The sequence below is a fragment of the Notamacropus eugenii genome, chromosome 5 (genome assembly GCF_028372415.1).
Source record: "Notamacropus eugenii isolate mMacEug1 chromosome 5, mMacEug1.pri_v2, whole genome shotgun sequence".
NCBI lineage: Eukaryota > Metazoa > Chordata > Mammalia > Diprotodontia > Macropodidae > Notamacropus > Notamacropus eugenii.
The window spans coordinates 80,448,149-80,458,406 of NC_092876.1; the positions used below are offsets into that span (position 1 = coordinate 80,448,149).

A 10,258-nucleotide genomic window follows, 5' to 3' on the forward strand; every position below is an offset into this window, starting at 1 on the left:
TCTGACTTCATACATTTTTATTGGCTGTCCCCCATGCCTGAAATTCTCTCCTCCCTCATCTCTGCCTCCTGGCTTCCCTGGCTACCTTCAGGTCCCAGCTAAAATAATACTTTCTGAAAGAAGCCTTTCCTAATCCATCCTCCTCCTGAGATTATCTCCAATTTATCCTGTATGTATCTTGTTTGTACATGGTTGTTTGCATTTGTCTTTACCATTAGACTATGACCTCTCCTTGAGGGCAGTGGCTGGTTTTTAAAAATTTTTTTTGCCTTTCTTTTATTTCCCTTACTGAGCACAGTTACCTGGCATAAAGTAGGTGCTTAATAAATGCTTGTTAACTTGACATTACGTAAGGCTGATTCCAGCTGAGAGTTATTTTCCACATGATTAACAAAGGTCAAAGATCTTTCCCTCACTCCAACTCCCATTGAGCCAGGTTACCTAGACTCAGTGATTCATGTTGGTTCCATACTCCTGCCATAATAAAAATCTTGGACTTTTAGAAGTAGAAAGAGGTACTGAGTCTGACTTCTCACCCATGGCAGGTATTCACTGTTTAGTCTCCTTGATATGGGATTATTAAGCTTCTATTGCAAATGCTGAAGTCATTAGCCAACCTTAATTAAATGCTTACTGTGTTTGGTATATTGGCTGAACCCATGCAGAATTAGCCCTCCCCTACCCAAGTTCAATACTCACTTCACCTTACCCAGTTCCAGTTAAGCTGCCATTATTTTCCAATTCAATTCCACTCAACAGAATGAAATTGAATTAATTTCCTCTTTAAAAAATTAAGTATTTAATAAAAAACTTTGAATGGAATATCAATATCCCTAAATAAACTTGCTTAGTAACTATTTACATTTGAATTAACCAATTTTACCAAAAGTATTATAACAATTTTCCAGTTGTTCCCTCTAAATCCTCATCAGGAGTCTTTCTCTCTTTTTTCCTTGCCATTTATTCTCATTTGCTTTTCTTCTTATATGATTTCAGTTAGAATATACTCCATTCCCCCCACCCCCCAGTTCTGCTTATTTAGGTATCATTTTGTAAAGATTTTTCTATAACTCTGTGTTCCTCATGCTTGTTAATATTAATTGTATTATAGTATTTTGTTTCATTAATGTATAGTACCATAATTTATTAAACCATGAACTGAATTAATGCTAACGAACACTGAGACATCTGTCTCCATGAAGTTTTTACCCATTGGTTTTATTCTTACCCTTTGGGACCAAACAGGACTATTGTCTCTTTCGCTATTTGAAGACAGTTTTCATACCCTCACCCAAGACAATCATTCCTCACATGATGTAGTTTCAAGTTGTCTCAACCATTCTCAGCCATGAAATTTAAGAAACATTAATCAAGAGCCTATATCTAGGAGAGAGGCGATGTGGAGAAGGGCCGAAATCCTGAGGTAGCGAGACCTGGGTTTGAGTCCTGTCTCTGATGCACACTAGCTATGTGACCATGGGTAAGTTATTTAGCCTTTCATTATCCACAAGGCAACTCTCTCTTACACAACAGATGCTGATCTACATTGGTGGAGGGAATTTCCTCATCAGAAATTGTCTTTGTCCATGAAATCTTAGCTGCAGAAGAGTTATATGCAGGATCCCATGCTAAGTGCTAGAAGGAATGCGAAGAAAACAAAGTGATCTCTGCCCAGAATCATTCAAAAATTTATGAATCTGTATATCCTTTATCAAATTGCTTATTGTCTCAGGGAAGGTGGAGAGAAGGAAGGCAGAGAGGGAACCTGGAACTCAAAAATTAAAAAATATGTTGAAAATTGTTTTCACATGAAAAAAGTTTATAGATCATCTATTGTGCAGTAGGTGCACACCTACTGTGTGTCAATAGGAGCATACAATCTAGGAAAGGGGAATAAAAGGCATTCACACATGTATATAAATGAAATAGAGATGAAAATCTGTAAGGACTAAGGCAGAGAGGTAGGAGGAGAAAATCTCTTATAGCCTGTGTAGTGGAACCAGGGAGAAACAGTGTTTGATTAGTTCATGAAAGATGGCTTAGTTTTTGACTGACAGAGGTGAACAAATTCCCAGTCCTTCTTCCCAGGACATCCTCGGGCTGCACTAAGGCTTGAGAGCCTAAGCTTTATTTTTTCCACAGACCTCTGTTCTCAAAAGCCTTTTGGTTTTCTCCAACCAGACTCCTTCCTAATCCTCATCCTGCTCAACTGGTTCTTCAGTTAAAAAATTTCCATCTCCTTTTTGATTGTTCAAGTGAGCTTGTCCTTATGGCTGACTTTGTTTCCCTAATATGCCCTCTACTTTTCTGCCTCTAGACCTTTGCTCATACTGTTCCATGTGTCTGGAATGCCCTCTGGCTTCTTTCCATTTTAAATTTGCTCATTCACTAAAGTTTAATTCAAATGCCTTCTCCTCCAAGAAGCCTTACATCTTCCTGGTTGGTAACAATAGTCTAACAACATTAACTAACGTTAAGCACTTATTATGTGGCCCCTGGTGTTAGGATTTATTCTTCCTCTGGACGATTCCCTGATAGCTCATTTCATGTAAGACATAGAAGCACAAAATCTCAACACATGAAAGACTGAACAAAATGCCTTGAGCAAATGTTAAGCTGTTCACCATATTCACAGTTTGCTTCACTCTGGAGATTGGCATGAGAGTTAAGAGTTAAATCAGAAATTCAGACCATGAATAAACTTTGGGACCTTCATTCTTAGTATCAGTCTTTATACCTAGATCATGTATCCATGTGCACTTTTCTTGTGTATGGTGTCAGGCATTGGTCTATGCCCAGTTTCTGCCACATTGTTATCCAGTTTTCCCAGCAATTTTTGTCAAACAGTGAGTTCTTATCCGGGACTTTCATTCTTTATGTGAGCTCATGATCACCTATGCAGGAAAGAGTTTCTGGGAAGTCCAGCCAAGGCTAGGAAGAACAGAGCTCTATCTCTGTGAGAACAGTCTCAAATTCAGCCAGGGGATGAGTCATGGTGTCTCCTCATTTCCCTTTGCCTCACTAGACAAATATATGCTTAAAAATCTCAAAGCACAGACCTAGGAAAGGAAGTAACAGAAAATACTTACCTTTCTTACCAATCACTGCCCTGGAATTACTGACAAAAACAAGGGAGCATGCTTATATAATGAGGGATTGGAGCACACACAGAATGTCGCTGATACTCTTTCCCACGTGGAAGAACCAGGGGAACCTGCTTCCAAGAGAGTCATGATGGATGACGTGATAGAAATAATTAAGACTTTTGATAATGAGTTACAGTCTGCTAACCATGTGACTTCGTTCTTGGTGTAGCTTTGAAGTAAATATCCCTTTGTAAAGCTAATTGGAGTTAAGTGGTTAAATGGAATTGAGGAGTCACTGATGGCTAACAGTGGGAGGGGGGCCATCACTGGTGGGGGCTTTAGTGAAAAGACACTGCAAGAATCTCAGGGTACTCTGAAGCACTGAGGGGAAATGATTTCCCAATCTCACTTTGGGAAAGTGAGGCCAGAGCATTCTTGCTACACCTAATACACAGTGAAGATGGGACTTTTACTGTATGAATGGGGAAAACTGGGAAGCCATCTTTGTGTTTATTTTTAGTATTTTTTCTTAATAGTATCATTTACCTGCAATTACATGTACAGATAGTTTTCAACATTCATTTTTGTAAAATTTTGAGGGGAAGCCATCTTTGGAAGGGTTGCCATATCACCATCCCACCTGCGATATAGATTTAGAGATTTACAGTAAAAAAGATCCCTTTCCCTTCATCTCCTTCCCAAGTTGAAACTTCTATCAGCTATCAAGAGTATCCTTAATAAATCTCATTTGAAAATATAAATCTTGTTCGTGGGTTTTGTCCTTTCCCCCTCCCTATTATGAATGTTGATTTACCACATGATCCCTATCCCTTGTTCTTCCCAGGGGAGAAGCCTTTGTTGTCAAAATGTAGGAATTTGTTTTGTTTTATTCAGATCTGTTTTATTCACATTGCTGCCTCAAGTGGTCCTAATTCAACTGGTTCTAGCAGTGGGACAAATTGGTGCTTCTCTGGTGGGGCCACTTTAGCCCTGGGGAGCAAAGACGAAAATACAAGGGGACAGCTTCCACCCTAGGAGCCCCCTCATACAGAATCCTGCTTTGCTTGTTTCTCTCTAATGCATTTGTGTGGTACTGCGTATTCTCAATATTTAGGTTTGCGTCAACCCCCCACCCCCCAGACTGTGAACTCCATGAATGCCAAAACAGCACATTACCTAAAGGGGCATCTTAAGCTTTCTCAGCTTCAGTTTTCCTACCTGTAGAATGAAGAGGATGGCCTCTGAAGGCACCTTGCTGCTCTAAGTGCTAGGATAGCGGGGTCTTATTCTGAGATGGCTTGGAGCCCCAGTGGCTGGAGACTGTTGATCCCAGGCAGAGGGGCTTTGGGGCTGTGCTACAAAGCAGAGGAAGGTTGGAAACTGCTTCCCACGTGGTTCAGCTGCCTCAGATCACATCAGCTCAGATCAGCTGCCTTCTCCCCTCCCTTTCCATCCCCCCATCCAGAAGCAGATTGCTGCTTTCCCTATCCAAGTGATATATATTACATATATATATAAACATATATATACATTCATACAAGTGATTGTGTATGTGTATATATATATACATTTATATGATTATGTATATATTCCCTATACAGAAGTGATTCTGCCCAGCTCCTTTCCAGCTTTCCTGGGGAGTCAGAGCAAAGCATTATTTGGACAAGGACAGAGTCGGAGTTTGCCTGGTCTCTGCTATCCAATGAGTTTGGCTCCTTTATATAGTAGTCTCTATCGCCTATACACCGGTGTGTCTACTTTGCTCTGGGTCTTCAGTCTCTTGTATCCTTGCTATTGTATGGGGCTTTGTGGTTTTGACAGAACAAAGCTGAGGGCTCCTGAGCTCCTCATCTTCCTGGGATGCTAGCCACTCATGAGACTTGGTCTCTGAATAGTTTGACTGGATTTGTGTCAAAACAGGATTTGTTTCTGTTTTTTAAAAAAATCAAACTTTTTATTTCTATCTTTTGGGTTTATATCACATTAACTTCTGATTCTATCCCTACCCAAACCCCTGTCCTTGTCCATTGTCTTTAAAATCAGGTGAGAACTTGCAGGAGAGAGAGAGTGATTTTTACACCCAGGTTCCTGTCTTCAAAGACCTTTTGTTGTTGAGTTGTTTCTGACTCTTCCTGACCCCATTTGTTGTTTTCCTGGAAAAGATACTGGAGTGGTTTGCCATTTTCTTCTCCAGCTCATTTTACAGATGAGGAAACTGAGACCAACAGGGTTAAGGGACTTGCCCAGGGTCACACATCTAGGAAGTATCTTAGGAAGCTTTTGAGCTCAAGTCTTTCTGCTTTTAAGCCTGGGACCCTATCTACTGCACTACCAAGCAACAGCCTTACAGGTTAGCAACAGAGTAGCTCAAGTCCTATTTATCTTATATCCATCCCCACCTTTCTGCTCTGGCTGCTACCTCTAGTTCAGGCTCTTATAACCTTGCTCCTGGACTATTATAGTAACCTTGAAGCTTGTTTCTGTGCTTCTAGTCTCTCCCCTCTCCAATCTATCCTGCACACACATACCTAAATTATCCTCCTGAAGCACACAGTTCTGATCATATCTGTCCATGATCTTCTCTCAAGAACCTTCAGTGGCTCCCTACTGGCTCTAAGATAAAGCACAGACTCCTCTTTTTGGCATTTATAGACCTCACAATCAGACTCTAGCCTTTTTCTAGACTCCTTACATCACTTTTCCCCATACCCTACATTCTGACCAAATGGGCTTACTTGCTGCTCTCTGTATACAAGGTTCCATCTCCAGGTTCTGTGCCTAGGCTGTCTCCTGTGCTCGGAATGCTCTTTATCCTCACTTCTACCTTTCAGAATTCCATGGGGTCTCTTTTTCTCTCTTCCACCATATTTCTTTGTATTTTTCTCGGCATATCCATGTCTGTGAATTTACTGTCTTTTTCTAGTAGAATTTAAGTTCAGGAACAGTTTTGTTTTTGTCTTTTTCTTTGTTATTCCCAGTACCTAGTAGAATGTCTTGCCCACAGTAGCCACTGAATAAATCTTATTGAATTAACTTGAACCATTGCCTGAGTAATTTTCCCTAATCTTTCATATTCATCCCATCACTCCTCTGCTTAAAACCCTTCAGTGGTTCCCTCTTGCCTGCTGAATAAAATATATACACCTCAGCCTGACATTTAAGGCTCTCTATAATCTGGCTTCCACCTACCTTTTCAACCTTTTTCTAACATTCTTCTTTATGTATTCTCTGTTCCAGCCGAAACAACTGTTTAATGCTCTGTTATCTTACCCTCTCTGGCCGCCATGTCTTTTTGCTCTTGGGTCTCCCAGGCTTGGCCTAGACTCTCTGTCCCCTCTTTCCATCACTTACCCTCTGTTGAAATCTGTATTTTCTGTTAAGTCCCAACTCAGCTTGGTGGCTCCTTCCAGATGAAGCTTTTTCAGACATTGGCTCTGCCCACCACCATCTCCCTAGTAACACTTGTTTCAAATCTCTCCACCCCATCACTTTGCTTAGCCTGGGTAATTTTCATTCATAGCTTCCCATGAATCCACCACAGGAGGTCTGCTCACCATTCTGTGGATCTTCCTCTGGTTCTCTTGACAGCGCATAAATACCAGTGGGACACATAGTCTCCCAATTCATTATCTCTCATTTTCTGTTGAGTTTAATCTTGTCATAGACACACAGTCAGTCAATGAATATTTATTAAGTGCCTGCTAAGTACCAGTCACTGTGCTAAATGCTGGGGATACAAAAAAGGTAAAAGACCATCTCTGCTCTCAAGGAGCTCATAGTTTAATGGATGTGTGACCCTGGACAAGTCCCTTAACATCTCTCAGCCTTGGTTTCTTCATCTATAAAATGGAGATAATAATAAAAAAGTACCTTCCTCACAGAGTTATTTGGAGGATCAAATAAGATAGATCTACACCACTTTTCAAATCTTAAAATGCTATATAAATCTGCTCCTCCTCCTTCTTTTTCTTCATCTTCTCCTTTTCCTCCTCTTCCTTCTTCTTTTCCTTTTTCTTCTTCCTCCTCTCCTCCTCCTCTTTCTCTTCTTCCCCCTCCCAGCATTTTCTTGCTGTGCCATGTAGTAAGTGAATACAGTGTTGGACATGAGTCAGAATCTGAATTCAAATCTGGTTCCACATACCTATTGGATAGGTGACCCTTCATAAGTCACTTAGCTTCTGCCTGTCTCAGTTTCTTCATCTGTAAGATGGGGACCTGCCCGGGTTAGGGTGAGGATCAAGTGAGATAATATTTGCAAAGTGCTTTGCAAATCTTAAAACAATATATATGTGTTAGCCATTATACATTTCTCTGAAGACATCCTTTATGCTGTTTTTCCTGTGTCATTCCTTATTTTTAATGTGTTACTGTTTGCTTAGACCCACCAAGGAACTCTCCATTGCCCTTCGGCAATCCTCAGTGTGATAGGAACAGCCTTGAACAAAGGCTCTAATGTAATTTAAGCTAGCTTCCTCCTAAATGGTAACAAAGCTATTTTCAAGACTTAATTGGTTCCGGATACTAAGGCTCGAACCACTAAGGCATAGGGGTTCCTGCTGTCCTCTGGTCAAAAAGCATTAGAGGAGCCTTAGGCTTGACAAATGCCTCTGACTAGGTTCACCATTGTGGCAAATGCAGAGGCACATGAAATATGCTTAAATGAACCAGTACTGAATGTCCCTTCCATGCTATTGGTAAGTCAACTTTGGTTAAATGTCAGAAAGTCAATGAGCGTCTCATTTCATTTCACCAACCAGAAGTGAGTCAGGCTTGACCCAGAACGCACAATTTCACTTTTACAGAAACAAGGGTTTTGTAAAGAGCAGTCACACAGCATCATTAGAAGGATGACAAATTTTAAAAGATGGGTCTTCATTTTAGTCAGTTAGTCAATAAACATTTATTAAGCACCTACTGTATGCCGGTCATTGTGCTAAGAGCTGGGGATAGAAAGAAAGGCAAAAGACAGTTCTTGCTCTCAAGGAGCTTATAGTCTAGTAGGGGAGACCAAAGCAAATAACCCAGGTACAAACAAATTATATATAGGATAGAATATAGTTATGTGGGATAAACTGGAGGTAATTAACAGTGATAGGGTCACAGGGTCACTAACTTAGAGGTCATTTAATCTAACCTACTTATTTTACATTTGAGGAAAATGAAACCCAGAATGAATTTAAGGGGATAAATGACTATGTTCATTATTTCAGAATCCTTGAGAGTGAAACCTGTATACTTTGTTTACTTAGTACCCACCCAGCACATGACCTGATACATAGAGTCCACTTTAATGGATTAATATAATCCATCATTGAACTGGATCCAGAAAGTCATGGATGACCTTTGAGACAAATAGAACTGAGTAAGGAAAGAGATATGGGAAAAGGAGAGAAGGGAAAATGATTATTTAAGTCAGATGGTCATATGTGCCCCCACTATTGTCACATCCCAGGCGTGGTAGGGGTGACTATTTGTCTTAAACCTGATGACTGTTTTTCTCGAAGCCAGATACCCCAGTGGAAGAGCAACCTCAGGACTGGCAATTATTCCCTCATGAAAAACAAGGAAGAGCTTCTGATGGATTCTCTATCTGGCTCATCTGTATTCCCAGGGCCTCGCTCCTGAACCTCCCTTCCTGATGAAGGCTGTGCTGGGGAGGTGGAGCAGGCGCCTCATCTGTCCTCTGGTTTCATCTCATTCCTGGTTACATGTACGTCTGGGTTCTGAAAGCCACCAGTCAGCACTTGGTCGCAGAACTCCAATCTGCTGGGAGCTTTGAGCAGCTCAATTTGGAGGAAGGCTTGTACCTGATCAGAATCCTGACTCTTGGCCAACACTGGAATTATGGGAGGCAGAAGCCTGTCAACCTCAGATGTTGTAAAGGCAGCATTGATTGGAAATAAAATTCTGTGGCTTGAGTATTAACATCTGGAAAACCATGACACATAGTTCTAGAGGTAATTGGGAACCACTGAAGATTTCTGAGTAGGGGAGCACCTTGGTCATCAATCAGCACCTGTGCTCCCTCCTTTCTCAAGAGTTAATAAGCCCATCCCTCCTCCAGACTTCCCTATTTCTATTGAGGGTACCACCATCCCTCCAGTCACTGAGGTTTGCAACCCTGGAGTCATCCTTAACTGTTGCCTCTCCCTCAGTCCATATCAAATGGGTCTTGAAGGCTTATCAATTCACCGTCTCTGACGTCCCTCCCTTCTGTTCCCATCATTACAGCCTCTTTGCTACTTTTCACCTGGGTTATTGTATGACAATGACATCAGTGCTGTCCTTGATTCTGGCTTTCGCCCTCAACCAATCCATCCTCTGAATAGCTTTTAAGTTAATATATTTTTTTTAAAAATTGGATCATGTCATTCTTCTGCCCCCAAATTTTAAGTGACTCCTCATTACCTGAGGGATAAAATATAAAACTTAACCTGCCACTTAAAATCCTCTAACTTCCTTTAACCCTTTCATCTTTCCCTCTCTGGTCTGGCAAATGGACCCATTAATTATTCCCTGCACACACCATTCCATCTTAGGCCTCTCTCTTCACCTCTGCCTTTCCTTGGACAACTCCTAACTGCTCCCCACCCACCTCCTGAGTCCTGCATTGGTCAATGTTGTGTCTCTATTGAAATAACTTTCCTTCAGTCTGTGTGTACATACTGTACTGACTTCTGTGTTTGTAAGTGATGTTCCCTTGGTGGTGTGTCAGCTCCTTGAGGGCCAGAATTGTTGTAGTCATAGAAGTCTTAATAATGTTAATAAAAATAATAATCCAACACAAATCTGTTTGGACTGTACTTGTGCCAGGCACTGAGGGTAGAGACAAAAATCAAAGTCCTTCCTCCCAAGGAGTTTACGTTCTTTTGGGGTGGGGGGTGGGGCTCCTTCTGTTTCCTTTTTTCCACCCTAGTCTTTTCTTTCCCCTTAGGAATGTTAATTGTATTTGTTCGGTACCTCAAGTATACGTGCATTATAAACTGCCCTTCCCGCATACAACCCCGTCTGTGGATCAGGAGAGGTACTCCACCCCCAATTTTACACCTGAGGATGAGGGAAGGGAAGGAACCATAATTCCAAATTAATTGATCATCTGATTTTTCTATCACTGAGCCACAACTAAGGCCCTTTGCACCTGGGGTCAAAACAGCTGGAGTGTGTGTATAGGG

General features: G+C 41.2%; 1 long non-coding RNA gene across 1 annotated transcript in view; it reads left to right on the forward strand.

Moving 5' to 3' along the window:
- LOC140508617 (uncharacterized) overlaps positions 1-9,770 on the forward strand; it is a 46,661-nt gene extending 36,891 nt beyond the window's left edge. The window contains exon 3 of the long non-coding RNA XR_011968482.1: positions 8,595-9,770. This is a non-coding gene — a long non-coding RNA (uncharacterized lncRNA). The remainder of the gene's footprint in view (positions 1-8,594) is intronic.
- Positions 9,771-10,258: the final 488 nt, after the last annotated feature.